Below are 18,204 nucleotides of genomic sequence, written 5' to 3' on the forward strand. Positions count from 1 at the left end.
CTATGTGGTATGCAGAGTTCAAGGATATTTTTTATTTCATAATAAGAACTTCCCCTAGTCTTGCAAAATATTTAAATGTCTGTTGGGACATTCATATTAGTGAAATATCTGTTTCCATTTTCTGAGACTATGACCCAAATATAAAGTAGTTTTCCCTACAAAATTTGAAAATGCACTGAAATTTTCAGGACTGCAGTTCATGAGTTTTGCTCTTGTGATGGAAATTTACTGAGTCTTGTTCACCATTCTGGAAAATTGTACCACCAACCACAAAGTCACTGGAGCTATCTGAGTAATCAGTACAATACATCTGTATTAACACACATACCACAATCTGTTCTTGTTACTGTCACACTCATGATAAGTCTTATTCTAATATATTTTCACTTATATTTCACTTATAAGTTATGTTGATATATCTTTTAATTCAGCATAAATAGGTAATACTTTACACTTCAGAACAGCATAGGACATGACAAAATATTGTTTTAAAGAGGGGTTTTGGATTTTGATAGACTTAAAAGTCGCTGAGTTACTCAAATCAGAGGCCTGAAAGAGTCACTTAGTAAAAATTTAACTGGAAAGATGAGGGAAAGTGGTTCAGTAAGGTTAGTTTTATGCTGGTCTCCATAAAACCAAAAATGAGTAATCAAAAGCTGGGAGCAAAATTCAGTGACCTAATGCAACCTCTTCATTGAACATATGAAGAAACTGAGGACCACATGATATAACAAATACCAATTGCTTATTTGAGTCTGGATGTGAATCACACTTCAAAACCAGTGACAGTTCTGTGGGTAATCTTTTTAGAACACCATGATCACCTCAGTAATTGAGAAAGGGATTCAGAGTAGGTAGAATGGAGAAAATCAAAAGAGACAGGATAAGGAACTAATTTAGAAGCTAGCGGGGGGTCCTTTGGTGATTCATTTAGTAACTTGTTATATTTCATCCTCAGTCCTTAAGGCTTGCTAGTCACCCAAAAAAAAAAAAGTAAAAGAAGTTTGAGAGAGAAAAAAAAAAAAAACTGGATAAATGAATCCTGGAAAAATTGACCTACACAACTATGCAAAATATTTTTGTGTAACTGATACAACAACTATAATTATTTTTACTTTTCCATTTTAATTGTAGAGAGCTTTGACTTGGCACAATGATCAAGTCAATCAGGTCAAAGTGTCCTTCCCCTTACAACATTTGCATTTTGGAGGGCATGCTTCAGGAAGGGGAATTTCAGACGTCTTCCAATGAGGGTTGCTTCCGGCTGAGATTTGCTTTCAAATTTTTAAACATTTATCAGCAACAAATGTTTTATGTTAGATATGATACAAAAAGTTGACCTTCATTGTAATCTAAAGCATGCAATAATTAAAGATTCTCAAGATATATTTCATTAACTATCCACAATAGATAATGAATAAAATCCTATCATTTTCCCCATCTTCCAAAGTCTTATAACTTATTTCACTAACAAATGTATCCTGCATTCCTGCATGATGATTACATGCAAACCGTTGTGTTAGAATGTGTGGGTTCTAATCCTGGCTCTAACTTGGTGGAGGTATGAATTTGGGTCAAGTATAGGTCCTCTGCTAGTCTCTATTTCTTCAGCATAAAAGAGGGGGTAATCATAATGTTAAATTTATTAGATTATTTAAGATCAAATGAGCTCATGCATGTATAAAGCACTTAGAAAAGCACTTGGCACATGTTATAGGTAACGAACAATTATTTTGTTGGTTAAATTCTATTGCTCAGAGTAGCCTTGACAAGATAACCACAGATTGACCACATCCAAATAGTTCATCATCCCTTCTGCCATGAGTCTCCCCAAAATCTGCCTCTCTTATTCTTTTCTTTAGCTAGCTCCCAGTGACAGTTATTAATATTGCTTAAAAAAAAAACAAACAAAACAAAAACAAAAATTCCAAGTCAATTTGTTTCCTATTGCACACGAATGAATTCCAAATTGAGGAGTTGCAATCAGCTATTCAAACTCTCCATAAAGTGGCCCAAATGGAGCCCAAAGCAGCTTTCCACCCTCTATACGGGCTCCATTTGTATTTTCGGCAAAGGATGCCAAGCATCCAATTGCACTTTCTTTGTTTTCCATTTCTTGGTTCATTTTCTTCCCTGGGTCTAGAGTGGCCTCCTTGCCTTTATCACTTTTCAAGGAACAGCTTCATGCTCCCACCTCATCATGAACCCTGCTCAAAGGCTCTGTCAGAATCAGTGCCATTTGTGTTTTGTCCCCCATCAAGTCCTCCTAGGGAGCACTGACCCCAGCAAGCCGTGATTCTGAGGAGGATCTCCCTCTCCCATTGCACTGGGTACCACCAGGAGGCCAGTGCCAGACCTCATGATCTTTGCATTCCCCTTGGGGCTTTGACAATAGGGCACCTAGGAAGTGCTCAGCAAATGCTTTCTGAACTAAATTAAATTAAACGGTTGAAAAGGCATGTTCATTCTTTGTGGTCCTTGTGCGCTTCCCTGAAAGGCCCTCTAGTCAAAGGATTTAACCTTTGGGCTGAAGATTTTCATGCTCTTTTTCTCAACTCTAAGGGATAGGATTATTTAAAGAAGAAGAAAAAAGAATCCTTTCCATTTGATTATTTAAAAATTGTGGAAAACAAAGAAACATATTCTTTGTTTCAGGGGTTTTCAGGTATTTTTTTAGATTCTTGAAACCCCAGATCAGAAATGGTTTAAAATTCTTACTCAATTGAACAGAAAACAATGAATGAACTCAAGATTACTTCAGAAAACTGGACTTAAGCAAGGTATTCATATTGTCTTGTACTTTCTGTCCACAGTGAGTGTTTTAATTATTAAATATTTTGTGTTCATATTGTGCCAAGTTGAATAATTTATGTAGAATGAATGTAAATCTGTTCAATGAATGAAGTGATGGTACAAAAAAAAAAAAGAGCTTAAAGTTAGTTGTAAATCCCATAACAGATGTTCACAGGAAAGACAGAGTTAAGAAAATTTCATCCTCATTTACTTAGAGCATAAGGTAGTTTAAACCTTTCAAAGGAAAATTTAGCTTTTTTTTTTTTTTAATCAGGTTTTCAAAATGCTAGCTCAGCCGCAAGTCCTAACAGAGCTATGAATACTTCTGTGAGAGAAAGAAGGAAACAATATCTGATTTAAAGTCACAGAGCAGCCAGCGACAGGGAGACCAGAATCCGCATCTCCTGAACCTTGGTTCTCTGCATATCTCACTAGTGTTAGGTTGTGAGGCCTCCAGCCCAACTTCACCTCATACCCAGGGTCACATGCAGAGTTTATAAGCAGAGGGAAAAGATTTCCAGCGAAACTTATGTTTCTCATGTGCCTCCTCCATGTTAATTCCCTCTTCCCATTCATGCTAATCTCTAGCCCAGTGACTGTGTAATCGCCTTTCCCTCACCAAAGTGGCCTTCCAGAAAAGCTGAAGCCTTCACTTCCAGTTCCTGTATGACTGCAAAGGAATATCCTCTTTGACACATAAAGCCTGCTGTAGATTGTGATCTGGGAGTGGAGGCGGAGGAAGAAAGGGGTAGGAGATGAAAGGACATGGCATATTAGGAGAAGGGATTCCCTGCTAATTCTTTGGTAACACCAGTAAAATTAGAATAAAAACAGTAAGTTCCTTTAAAGTATTATAAAATGAGTTAAATGGCATAACATATGCAAAAGTGCTTAACCTAGATCTTGGCACTTACTAAATTCTGGAAATTTCGCTATTATTTTAGTAGTAATATAGAATTATTAATTTTGCTTTTCCACATTTAATATAAAAGAAAAGAGAAATGAGGGATTGGGTGGGGTTGGAGAAAAGGTAACTGGAAAAAAAGAGAACAGTATCTGCGAGAATTGACTAGAAGTAATATCAGAGACTGATTTCTGAGTGTCAAATGCTTCACAATTTCATGGTTTCAGAATGACTTCATTTTTCATGTAGGAGAAGGAAAAAAATAACTGAATTAAATGTCAGAAAGGTCTACAATGATGTACTGAGAGGAGCAAAAGGATCATTTAAAAGACAACAATTTTATTAAAGTGTCCCCATTCATTAAAGTCCCCAATTAGGATAAATCATCCTTGATGGAGATGTCCACTTCTTCACTCTGAGGGTAGGCCTTCACTGACCACTGTGGGAGTCTCTGTGCCCTGAAGGAGGGGGGTTGTCAGACCAGCTCGCTCTCCTCAGCCAGGAGCAGGAACACAAACTGTCCCCACCAAGAGCACTTCCTCATGGATAAAGTGGCCTAGAGAGGTCTATGCAGCTCCTGCCTCCATTTATACTCTCATAAAGTGAAGGGAGGAGCAAGGAAAGCCCTCATAATCATATTTATTAAGATCATTATATGATTCAGTGTCTCTCAATAGCTTCCAAAACTTGAGCTGAGAAACTGAAGTTCTTTCTGAAGCACAATCTCCCATTTGACTTTTCTAACTATCTTTAGCTCTGCTCTGGGTTAAACCAGATTCTCAAAAAATTATGAATATGCATTGAATCATATTGATTACCTATAACGTTGTTTTATTAGAGGGTCATTTTAGCCGGCTGCAGTAGCGAATGCCTGTAATCCCAGCAACTTGGGAGGCTGAGGCAGGAGGATCACAAGTTCAAAGCCAGCCTCAGCAAAAGCGAGGCCCTAAGCAACTCAGTGATACCCTGTTTCTAAATAAAAGACAAAATAGGGCTGGGGATGTGGATCAGTGGTAGAGTGCCCCTGAGTTCAATCCCTGGTACCTGCCCATCCCCCCAAAAAAAGTGTTAAAGGGTAATTTGGCCCTGTAACATTAGCATACACTAAAACAGGCCAAGAAAAAAAATATGTAAAATCTGTAACTGTATGAAAACAGTTGAAGATCTTGTTCATTGCAGCACACAATGACTACTTTGTGTCTATCCACGGGGAGAATGTTTCCATCATTTCCTAGTCAGTAGTCCTTGGCTTCTGCTAAGCAACTGGCTGTTATCCTCTTATGGATTGTATAATGCCTCACTTGTACCCTTTGCATGGGATTGTAAAAAATTTCAACCAAATCTTTGTCTTATTTCTAATACATTTCATATATATATATATATATATATATATATATATATATATATATAGTTATGATTTAGATACGGTGTTCCCTCAAAAGCTCATTTATGAGATAATGCAAGGAAGTTTAGGGATAAAATGATTGCATTAAGAGAGGTTTAATCTAATCAGTGCATTAATCCTCTGTTAGGGATTAACTGAGTGGTAACTGTAGGGTGCAGTGGAAAGGGGGTGGGTCACTGAGGGCACGTTTTGGGGGTTTATATTTTTTTCTGTGGTAAAGGGAGCTCTCTCTCTCTCTCTCTCTCTCTCTGTGTGTGTGTGTGTGTGTGTGTGTGTGTGTCCATCTCTCTCTCTCCTTTCTGGTGTGATATTCTAAGCCAATTTCCTCTACTATACTGCTCTTCCATGATTTCCTGCCTTAACTCGGGCCCTGAGGAACAGGGTCAGCCACCTATGGATTTAGATCTCTGAAATCATGGTCACAAAATACACTTTCCTCCTCTAAAATTGTTCCTATCAGGTCTTTTGATCACAGTAGCAAAAAAAAGTAAACTAACACAGACACACACACACACACACACACACATGAAAGTGTAAATATATATATGAAACTTTCAGGCATAATATTGTGTTCATTTAACTTTAGTTTACTTTTCCACCATTATATTCTCCCCACCTTATATTACTCATAAAAATTTATTTTGATTTTCCATGTTATATGCCAACTTGAATCATCTGTTATACCACAATGAATGGATAGTCCTGGTGATAAAGAAGTTATACAATAATACTTCACAGGATAAAGAACAGAGGGCATGTCAAGTCTATATAAATATAATAGAGTTCTAAAAATCATGAGAATTCTAGAAGTAGGCAGTTACCAATGTGGGTTCAGTTGTCTAATATGTTATATTTGGCATCACTCAGATCCTTGAGGTATTTTCCTCATGTTGTCATGATGGCTGCTACAGCTCCATTAGTTCTACTGTTGATCAAAGCAAGTTGAAAGGAATGGGAACACGAGCAAGGTCAGTGGACATCCAGCTACATCTCAGGGGCTAACCCTGGGTCAAACTGCTATCCATACTTAGAAGGCAAACTAGCAGGATCAATGTCCAACATTTACAAACTACAGAGCAGGGACAGGTCAATAAGTAGGGCTGGGATTGGGTCTTGGGTGTGCAATTAATGCCATTGGCATCAACCATGGAAACACTTTCAACTTTCAGTTATATTCTTTCTCCATATTCTAACTTTTCATAGAAAACATAGGCTCCTGTCTAAAACCAAAGCACTTATACAATTAGAGGCTTGGTCAAGGAAAGACATTATTTTACTAGACAACTTAGTGGACCCTTCACCCCAAGCCACTAATCTCCTTATGAAACATGGTACCTGGGTCTAGGTTCTGGGTAGTGCTCTTCTTTTAGAAAACATTTCAACCTGAAATGTTCTACATTTACAGTTATTCAAAGTGCAAATCCTCATTTACTTAGTATTACTCGGGTCAGAGCAAATATATGAATATATTTATATTATCAAAGGTGACTAATAGGACACTATCTCCATGGCTTTTGTTTTTAACTACAATTGCCATATTCTCTGCAGTGGCCACGCCCTTTGGCATGATCTGATTTGAACGACCGCGACTATCTGCTTGGAGAAGATGCTACAAGCCAGAGTGGCAATGCTGAATTTTTTAAACACTATTTTAAATGTATATGTGTATTTATTTAGTTGAACAAACTCCAAGTTATGAACTTAATGCTCTCCCTCAGTTCAAGTAGCTTTGGCACTCAATTCTAATATTTTTGGCAGAAGTTCTCCGAGTTCAGTCAATTGTCTAATTTCAAGGTCTTGCACAATGCAGAATAATCATACAGAAAATTCAAGTTTCAAGGGCATGTTTTCATAGCAACCATGTATTAGGAACAGATGGGTTTTTTAGACAGAAGCATGAAGATTCTAACTTATTAAAATAGGAAATAAAAAATAGAATGAAATTATAAATCAACCACAGTGGCAGGTATATTAATATTCCTGTGTACTACTCCAAGAAAAGAAAACACTCATGCTATAATCTTATGGTAAAGTCTGAGCATAAAAACCCTTTTTAGTGAAAAATAGAGATTTAAATAACTTCACAGTAAGAAGGAATTCACAGAGAATTTCCGTAAATAGGTGACTTTGTTGAACTTGATACGGGTTCAAGTAAAGTTTAAAATTCTGTTTAAACTGCAGTATTTGGACTCACTGATCATGGCTTAGTGGTCTAAGTAACAGTTTAATAACTGAAAAGTGGGTGTTTTTTCACCCTGGGTCTTACCAATGATTTTCTCTGACCTTGGACTAGATACTTGACTCTATGGAATTGCTCCTCCAGGCGTTCATATTAGTTCTATAAAATAAAAATAAATTTTAAAAAATGGTAGATCAAATATACTAGTAATAAACCTGGAGAAGTTAAGCAAGTAACAATGTATCTTCACTGATATCTCAACAGACTTTGGAACTTGATTTATTCTGCTGCTTAAATGATTTCACCTTCTTTCTAAGAAGCACAAGTCCTTGAATAAAAACAAAATGAAACATTGTCTTGTTTTGCTGAGTCTCCTGCCTATATCTAGAATGTCTACTATTAAAATGCCATTCTTTATTAGCTTTTGGCAGCATCTGGTGAGCCACTAAAAATACTCCTTTGTATGGAACTAAAGGAAGATAACAAGTCCATTTCTTGATGAGCTGACAATTCTGTCTGGGTTTGTGGGAGGTGGAACTTGAGAATAAAAGGGTCTGAGCAAATGAACTCTTGTGTCCCTATCTTATCTGGCTTATTGCTGTACTACTTTATCAGAAAGATCTTACTAGGTCCAAATGGACCCCTACGCCATCCTATGCATGCATATATCTGTGTTTTTGCACACAAGGTGAAGGACATTTAAGACATTACAGAAAGGACAGGTGTAAAGAGAAGAGAGTGAGAGAAAAAAGAATGGTAGCCAAATGCTCAAAATATAGCAAGCCTGAGAAAAACAACATGACAAACAAGCGGAGCCTTTCACAAGTATCTGCCTGAGATTTCACTGTCTTTTCCTTCTTAGCAGAACTAATAAATAGTCCCAGGACTGAAAATTCTTCCCTGTGCCTCTCACAGATGAAAACCAAATACACTTGTGAAATGATAGATCCACAAAAGAAAACAGTCTCCATAGAAATGACTTCTCTCAGTGAGACAACAGCAACTTTTGAATTTCAAAGATGGTCAGAGATTAAAAATTGTCTATTCTTAATTTAGTAGAAGGATCAAAGTTTGATTCTGGAGAGAGACTCAGATATTGTTTGCAATAGGATCGACTCAAAACTATTAAACTTAGTATAAAACTATAAAAAATATAGTTCTAATCATAGTCTTATGATTAGAATTAGTGTTTCTGTGATGTAAATATAGGGATACAGCAGTTTTCTGTTGTTGATTAATTTTAATAGTAGCCATTCATACTTAGCATAAGGTATGCCAGGCACTGTTCTCAGTATCTCACATTCAGTCTTGGTCTACTCACTACAGCTCTTGATAAAGCTACCATTATTAACCCCATTTTCAGAGATGCAAATTTTTAATCAATCTCATCCTAAAGAGTGTAAGGACAGGAAGAAGACAAAAGTTATCAAATCACAGCATTTCTTTTTAAATCTCCCACTTCTTTTATGTAAAATACAGTGTTATAAAATTTTGCTTATGTTTAAAAACTCTAGTAAACAATGAACCTTTCTTTTTTTTGGGGGGGGGGGTCATGAATCACCAAACATTTCTGTCTACTAGCAGCAAACATTCAGCTACAGAGCATGGCTCAGTGTTCCAGAGGGGAGTGCTGAGTTCAAGGACATGTCTACCCTTAAAATGACATTGACCTTGAGTAACCCACAAGAAAGAGGCCTGGGTCAGGCAACAGAGGACATGAGTCCAGCTTCAGACTATGATGAGGAAAAAACACTAACTTATTTACAGGGAGGGTAAATATATACATGAGAAAATAGACACATGGAAAATGTAAAATCCTTGGAAGGTACCTTGGCCAGTCAATCTATTTCCTTTTGGGTTTTCATTATGTCCAATAGAATTCCATAGGCATTATTATAGATTACATTCCCTGTAAAACCTATTGGCTCTTTCTAGATAAATAAGCCTGTGTCGAGGATGATTCATTTCTACTTCTCCCACTCAGAGTCAGAGGAATGGCTTTATTGGAACAGTGGACCTGCCTATGCTGAAACAGTATGACTGCAGCCTGTGCTCTCCTTTAGCAAAAGATGTGAGGAACAAAGGAGAACCTGTGTCTTCACTATGCTGTTTCAAAACCTAGGAACCAAAGATTTCAACAGTCCTCCAAATGAGGACAAATCCTATTTGGGATAGTATAAAATAGATACTGATGAACTCTGGCAATCAGACAGGAGGAACTGAAAAAACAAGAGAGGACAAAAGACAAAATGAAAACTGGGGAAAAAATTAAAAGCAAGAAGTGGCTTGAAAGATGGAAGAGTGCAGAGAAAGGAATGGGAACAGAAAACTACAGCTTGTATTTTCCCACCATCTAGGGAGGCCACGAAACAAATGCTACAGATCAGCCTGAACCACTGGACACCCTGACGCCCTGGAGAGTAAAGTCGTTAATCACTCAGTTCCTGCTTCTTCTTCTTCTTCTGGAAGTCAGTCAGACAGACTCTGCAGGGTCCAGCAGCAAAGAATTCCATCTCAGCACCCATAAGGAGGGTTGCTTCCAAGTTTACTATAGAGCTGACACCGAATCTGATTCTTTTCAAAAATTTGCCACTTTGGGCATGTTTTTAATTTAATGGTCCTATTTTTTTTTATGAGTTAAGTAGTTTGTGAGTTTTAGAAATTGAATTTTCACCCAATCCATACTGCAGCTCATCTTTTATGGACAGTTCTACTATGCCCCAAACTCACTTGTCCTTGGGTACCAGGCTCTGCACACACGATTAAATTTAGTCCTCTCTCAGACACAGATGACCCCACTGTTGCAGCTTCTTGAAATATGTTTCTTTTAGATTCTGAGAACTGTGTAAACCTTCTTTTTAAAAAATTCTCTTGTGTCTCTACAAAGTTTTAAAAACTATGATTTTTCTGCAACCCACTGACAACAGAAAAGACACACTATCATTGCATACCAGAGCACCAGCCACCAGACAAAATAACTGCACTGGGTCCAAATCCAGTAACAGATATCAATTCCTTGGAAAACAGTTTGTAATTTAACTTACTGTTATCTCTTCAAACAGGCTATTTCTAATAGGAGACAGATGATACTGTACCAAGCTTTAGGAGGAGAGTGGCTTCCTGGGTTTCCTTAAATGAGCTCACTATCAAAAGATTTTTGATGGGTTCTCAAGAATGGGAAATTGCATTACCAGTCTCATGTCTGAAAGCAGAAGTCTGTATGCTTTCAGGGTAAATGGAAACAATGATTATCGCATGTTGTTTGCAGTATGCCAAAATAAGAACATAATATTTCCAGTTGGAAAAAATACATAAATAGGTAGGTAAAGTAGTAAAAAATGAAAATGTATTGTTCTTTCAAGGATATGTTCATACAGAGGGTCCCCAGAGCATAGTGATTTATGATAGCATTCTACTTAGTGCTGCTATTTTGCATGAAGGTCACCATTTGTGTTGGTAAAAACCCAAATAAACAAACAAAACACCATATGGCTAAACACACAGTTCTTTAGAGCAGTGATATTGTTTTAATATCTCTAAGAGGAACTGATGGAGAATATAGTAAATCAAAGATCAGCAACAACCACCCTCATGATTATTCAAAAAAATTAACACATGCGAGGCAGTGCAGTGACTCTCTAAAAGCCCTGGAGGATCCAACAAGTGTCAAAACACAAGTAGAAGTCAATCAGCAACCTCAAAAGCTGATTTTACAGTTGCTTTCCAAGATATCTAAAACACTAAGAGGTCTCCTTAAATACCATTGCCAGATTTAATTGATAAAACCAATAGATTTTAAAAGACCATGGTTGTTTCAAAGCCATCACTAGATAATTTCTCACTATAGTCTGCAAACTGAAGTTAACCTGATAAATGACAAATGATCCTAAAGTATGAGCTGAGTCATTTTACCTGCATGGTCCTTAGTCTCCTCAGTTGCAAAGTGAGACTCAGGTCTGTGTCTTTCCTATTCACAAGGTGATTATGAAGTTCCAAGGAGGTAACAGGTGGAAACCGAGTGAGAAGTGAGAGGGGCTACACAATGTGAGGAAATATTACAATGTATCTATGAAGTTGATGTAGGGCCTGTAAGGCCTTCACCTTCTGAAGTTAGCAAGAAAAGAAATTTTGTTCTTGTTCTCTTAAAAAAGAAAAAAGTTTTAGAAAAAGAATAGTATTTTCAAATAATGAATATGTTGATAAAAAAAATTTCATTGTCTGCAGTGATTTCCTTCATCTCTAGAGCTGCCTTGTGAGTCTGCAAGGGAAAATTGCTGGAGGGACACAGCAGCCCCTTCAGTGAGGAGCGATTTGGGATTGAAGAGGGTTTGCAATGAGTCACTTCACAAGCTTTCCTCCATGAGACCAATGCTTCTCTTGAATACTTTGCTTGAATGTTTTAATTAAGGGCTGACGCTCCTCTTTTCTGACTCTCAGTTTGTAAGCCCAGGCTTTCTATTCAAGAATTTGTCTCCTGTAAATGAAAGACACAAATGATAAATATGCACGTGTCCGGAACGGACATGCGTGCTCTGCTGCCTGCCCCTGCTGGGCCCATCTGCTCTGATGGCAAGGTGCCCACTAGGCAAGCTGGCCCATTTCACTTCCGCAGAGCTGCCAGCTTTCCAAGGGTCTGTGAGTGGGTACACTGTGGTGAGAGCTAGCTTTCCGCAAGAAGCCCTTCCACCACCCTGCATATGGGTCTGTTTGCACTTGACCACACTTGCTGGCTCTCATGGGTCATAAAACAAATGCTCCTTGGTGTGCGTAAGAAGAGGGCAGGCAGTGCTAGTATTTCAGGCATCAAGGAACATAGAACACATGTAGAACTTCCTGTAGGAAATGGCTCAGAGTGGAGGAGGAGGTCACAGCTGAAAGGGAGAGGAAAATGATCCATGTATCTATTATTAGTAGGAGAAGCAAGAATATTAGCCCGAAGGTCCCAGTGTGAGCATTTTATTGTCCTGCATAAAAGTCCATTTCTCTCTCTCCTATGGTTCTAGAAATATCTGGGATAGGCAGCCGGTATACAGACAGTATTTCCCTGTCTACAGGGGCACTGACGACCCCACGTAGCATGCTCTTTTCTATCCCTCTTCAAACTAAATCCAAAAGCACCAGAGGAAAAGGGGCAGGATGCAAAGCTTGGAGACTTGAGAATAGAGGGGTACTAGTGAGGTAAAAAGGACCAACTGTTTAGCAATGGCTCTGTTCTTTATAAATATTAGTGTGCAAAAAAACAAAAAAGCAAACAATATCATGAATACAATGAATGACAGAGATCAAGACATGTCATCTAAATATACACAAATTTCATGTAAGTCCAAGGGGTGAGAATGGAAGGCACTGCCACAGGAAAATCCAGAAAGGTGACAACTACTATATTTACATATTCATTTATTCAACATATACTGAATGAGCAACTGAATATGTGCCAGTGCTAGGGCTAAACAGGTGAACAGACACAGATAAAACCCTTTCCCTCATGGAGCTTCCTTTCTAGGGAGTGGGGTGAGAGAGCAAATAGCCAAATCCATTTATGCCATGATGTCAGGGAGTAATAAAGACTTATGAGGAAAAGCAAAAGAGTGAGACGGCAAAGTGACAGAGGTGCCGTTTTAGATAGGACGGACAGGGAAGGCCTCACCAAGGATGAGATGTGAGCAGAGATCTGTGTGATGGCAAAGAATGAGCCGTGGAAAGCTCTGGAGGAACAGTGATCCAGGTAGCAGAAACGAAGTACAAGGGTCCTGAGGTGGGCAACGCTTGGCTTGTTCAGAGAACAGCAGTGAGGAAGGAGGGAAGGCAAGGGACAGAGTGATATGAGGCGACTCGAGAGAACAAAACCAGGTACTTGTGGGTACTGCTTGTGAAGGCTCTGAGTTTTAATCGAAGTGTGAAAGGAAGCAAAGGATTTTGGATGATGAGTGACATTATCTCTGATGTGCACTTTAATATAATTGCTCTTGCTTCATTTCTGAAGGACTAACCATGAGATACAAAAGTAGAGGCAGAGGCCAGCCAGATGGTGCATGCCTGTAATCCCGGCTGCTGAGGAGGCTGAGACAGGAGGATCATGAGTTCAAAGCCAGCCTCAGCAACTTAGTGAGGCCCTAAGCAACTTAGCAAGACCCTGTCTATAAATAAAATATTTTTAAAGGGCTGGAGATGTGGCTCAGTGGTTACACACCTCTGGGGTTCAATCCTCCTCCGTTCTGAGGGGGGAATAAAAAATGAGTGGCAGGAAGCCAGTCACCCAGCTACCAAAGTAATGTAGACAATTGATAATATTGACTGGGATTGAATACGTCTTGGTGGAGCAGGTGAGGAATGGTGAGACTGGGTTTTGAGGACTCAGCTGACAGAATTTACTGATAGATTGGTTATAAGGTGTTGGGGGAAGGGGAAGACAAGAATAACACCTAGGTTTGGGTTTGAGCAACTGGCTGACTGTTGGGACCATACCAAGATGAAGAAAGATGGGGGGGCACATATCAGGGAAGGGAGGAATCAAGCCTTGCATTTGAAATATTGAGTAGGTAGTTGGAAAGAAGCCTCTACAATTTAGACTTCTGTCATCAGAAAATACAGTCAAAACACCAGGAACACATCTGTCTCATGTGGAATACTCAATAAATGATGGCTTTTATGCTGTTGTGGTTATTGTAGTTAATATCGCACCAACACCATCTTTTGCTCTGAGATGTTGCCACAGGGAAGGATTTGATGAATGGAATAGGCTAGTGGTTAAGACAGGGACTGTTTCAGGCATCTACCAAAACGTTTTCTAGATCTGAATAAGATGGAAAATCTACGTGATGCTATCACATGTTTAAAAGCAATAGTTTATCTAGAAAGGAAATGGCAGGGGAACCACAGTACCAAATTCCAGAGTCCTGTGCAACATCCCAGAGCAATGATTCTGAGATATTCCAGACACACCTGGGAAATATTGAAAAACGGAGCCAGAAAAGATCCACTTCAGGTGAACTAACTCAAAGTCTTCAAGAGTAAAATTGCAGAATACATCATTTCAAAGTGTTCCCTGGGGAACTGAACAGTGGTCCAAGGACACATTCTTCTAAGCCAAGACATGAAACGTTCACCAACACTGACTGTGAGACAGCAGCACAAAGATCATGGTCATCTTTTATATAAAGCAGGCACACAAAGCCCCTTTCTCCTTGTTTTTTCTTTTGTAGTGGGGATTGAACACAGGGTCACTTGACCACTGAGCCACATCCCCAGCCCTATTTTGTATTTTATTTAGAGACAGGGTCCCACTGAGTTGCTTAGCACCTTGCTTTTGCTGAGGCTGGCTTTGAACTTGAAATCCTCCTGCCTCAGTCTCCCAAACTGCTGGGATTATAGGCGTGCACCATGACACCTGGTTCATTTCTTAAATATATCAGAATATGACTATCAAAAATAGGCTTGTTTTTCAGGATAGTTTTAGAAGCCATGAGTTAAAGGATACTACCATATCTTGAAGAATATTTGGACTCCAGTTTCTTCTGAGACTGTAGCCACAGTCACCCATGCAAGTCCGTGTTACTATTTGAGTCATGGCATTTCAAAAAAAAGTATGAGATAGGGAACAGACAATTTAAGGACTTTAACTAAAGCCTGCTTCCAGCAAATCATGTGACATGAGGACATTTTCTTTACCCCTTTAGATCACAGCTTTTTCATCTTTACATTTGGAATCTCACTTTCGCAGTGATTGTCAAAAAGCCCTAAGTTACATTCTACTATCCTTCCTATCCTCATATCCCCTCCCCTCCCTTCCCTCTCCTCTACCTACCTAATCTAAAGGAACTCTACTCTTCCCTAGTGCCCCCATTTATTGTGAATTAGCATGAAACAGACATTGTTACCTTATGTACATATATGATTGTATGACCGATGTGATTCTACAACATGAACAATCAGAAGAATGGGAAATTATCCCCCATTTATGTATAATATATCAAAGTGCATACATGAATTCTACTGTCATGCATAACTAATTAAAACAAATTAAAAATTTATTTTAAAAGATCCTAAGTTTCCATATTACTGCTTAACATAAAGTTTGGATAACCTGAAGATAACTCTGCTTCTAACTATTTCCAGATCCACATTAAGACTTTGCTATGGTTCAGATAAGTGTCTCTCAAAGGTCCACGTTTAAAAGTCTTGGTCCCATCATGGCCCTTTTGGGAGCCTTTAGGAGACAGGGCTTACTGGGAGCATGCTTTAAAAGACTATTCTGGAACCCTGGTTTCTTCCTCTTCCTTTCTTGCTTCCTGGCTGTGAAGTGAGCGATTTTGCTCTGCCACACACTCTAGTCACAATGTGCTACCTCCCCACAGGCCCAAAGAAGTGGGACCAAAAATCATGGACTGCAATCTCCAAAACTGAGGGTCAAAAATCAGGCTTTTCCCTTTATTTTATTATTATTTATTGTTTGGCAGTACTAGGGTTTGAATCCTGGTCCTTCCTTGTACATGCTAGGCAAACTTTCTATCACTAACTACATCCCCCACTCAAACCTTTTTTCTTTATAAGCTGATTATCTTGGATGTTTTGTAAGAGTGATGTAAAGCTGACTAGCACAGACATCATTTGGGGGAAAAATGGTTTTCTCTTCTTAAAAATTAGTTTGAAAAATATTATACAAATGATCTCAAAAGTATCTTTCAAAGGAAAAAAAGAAAGGCAATATTCTCATGATAGGCCAAGCATTTTGGGCTTGTCATCTTGTTTGGTCTTCACTGGAATTTTGTAAACTCCAGGGTTATGAATACACCTATTTCATGAAAAAGAAATTTGAGGCTCAGAACACAATCTGTAAACACAACCATTACATTTCAGATTCAGGCTTAAAGTGCACCAAAACCTTTACATTAACTATAACATTTGTGTCTAAAATTGTATGATCTCTGTTTTAGACTTAAAGCAATATAACCTAAATTTATAACATCTTTCCTTAGCTCTGAATGATTGCTGACAATCTTCAAAAACTGTCCACCATAAAATTCTCCCCCCAAATTTGGCTTTATATGAGAAAACTATTAAAAGGGCAGTTTCTAGATATTTGTTAGTTTTCTCAAATACAAGGAGTTTGAAACAAATTTCATACCTTCCATCCAAACCTGCTCCTCTTTGCTATCTTTTTATATATAACCACCCATCTACTTTCCATTGTTCCTTCTCTCTAAATCATCCGTAAGACTCTGGTCAATTTTCCTCACAAGTATTTCTCTTCCTTCCTTTTTGTCTTTATGTTCCTGCTTTAATTCTCTCTCATCTAAGCTTTCGTGACAGCTTACACCTACCCACTGGCATCTTCTCTTGTATCTTTCAATGTCTTGTCCTCTGTGCGTTCTTATAATTTAACCTACAAATTTGAAAGTTTTTCTCTGTGTAATTCCCCAGTTACACTAGAACTCTTTTAAAGGACTGTGTTCTACTAATTTTCTTGTCTTTACTGCCTAACAGTGTCTCATACATAACAGCCTCTCACAAAAATGTTTGCTGAATGAAAGAAAAAAAATTGACAGGTTGAAATTAAACACATTTTTTGCTGGAGAAATTGAACAAAAAAAAAAAAAACAATGAATCTCAACCGAAACGTTAAACCTTATACAAATATTAACACAAAATAGAACATGGATTTAAGTGTAAAATAATGAAAGTTTATGAAAAAAAATAAGAGAAAATCTTTGTGATGTAGGGTATAGCAGTGGTCAAACAGATTAGAGGTCAGAGGTTAGGGATGGAGGCTGGAGGGGCGGGTAGAGAAGTGGGCAAGGCTATAACAAGGCAGCAACAGAGATCCTTACAGTGATGGAACTGTTCTCTATCTTGACTGGGTTGGTGTTTACACCAATCAACTCATGATAAAATTGCATAAGGAAAACACACACACACACACACACACACACACACACATACTGCTGTAAAACTCGCAAAGTCCAAATAAGGTTTGTGGATCATGTTTGTGTCAATTCCCTGGTTGTGATGTTTTACTACAATTTTGCAAGGTGTTATCATCAGGTAAGCCAGGTGAAAATTTCATGGAACTTGTGCATAACATCTTAAAACTGCATGTGAATCTATTATTATTATCTCAAAATTAAAAAATAAAAGTTTTGAAAGTTGAAGACTTTTAAGAATATTATAAGAACTTAGGGCAGCTTCAGTGTGAGAAAATTTGACAATCTATTAAACAATAGCAGCTACTTGGTTAAAGGTTTTCAACAATCATGTAGATGAATAAGATCCATTATATTGTTAAAACTTCTGATGCATTTGTAGAAGAGGTTGGCTGAAAGGCTAAAGGGTCTTGTCCCTTCATCAATATTTGAGAGACTTAGTGTGTGGCCTTGGTCCATCCACTTCAGCTTCTCTCTGATGAAAAGATGGAGCTGGCTGATATTTATGCTCTCTTTTAAAGTTAATGTTCCAAAAGCACATCATGATCCTAAGCCAAGAGTAGAGGATAGGGTTTGAACTTTCTAGAATAAAAAGAGAAAAAAATCACTAAAACTTGATTAGAAGAAAAAAGGCTAAAATCTTCTCCTTTGGTAAGTGGTTGTAGGGTAGCTCTTGTTAATAATAAGAAACCTATCTCTGGAAGCAGAATACATCAAGCAATGTACAGTGTTTAAGAACACCTGACTAGGAAAACTGGAAAACTAACAGCACCATCCTCTTAAAACGTAACTAATAGAGAACGAGGCGATGTTCTAGTAAGCAGAGCAGTTTACAATACCATTAGAGATGAGGATTATTTCACAAAAATAGTTGTGGCTATGAAATAGCAAGTAAGATGCTTCAAGAATGGTTTTGTTGTATGTATGTGCAAGTGTTTTTAAAATATTTGCCCAAGAAACTAACATCCTTTTGCATCACAATAGTAGTTTTCAAGGAGGCAAG

The 18,204-nt window shown here is 38.1% G+C and overlaps 1 protein-coding gene across 8 annotated transcripts in view; it reads right to left on the reverse strand.

Moving 5' to 3' along the window:
• The window catches only part of Dtna (dystrobrevin alpha), a 355,871-nt gene that overhangs the window by 313,746 nt on the left and 23,921 nt on the right, over positions 1 to 18,204 (reverse strand). The window contains exon 2 of one of the 8 annotated variants that reach the window (XM_071602816.1): positions 7,369 to 7,440. The exons of the other annotated variants lie outside the window; for them this stretch is intronic. The gene's annotated coding sequence lies outside the window, so the exon portion shown is untranslated. The remainder of the gene's footprint in view (positions 1 to 7,368; positions 7,441 to 18,204) is intronic. 8 annotated transcript variants of the gene reach the window in all.

The sequence above is a fragment of the Marmota flaviventris genome, chromosome 16 (assembly GCF_047511675.1).
Source record: "Marmota flaviventris isolate mMarFla1 chromosome 16, mMarFla1.hap1, whole genome shotgun sequence".
Classification (NCBI taxonomy): domain Eukaryota; kingdom Metazoa; phylum Chordata; class Mammalia; order Rodentia; family Sciuridae; genus Marmota; species Marmota flaviventris.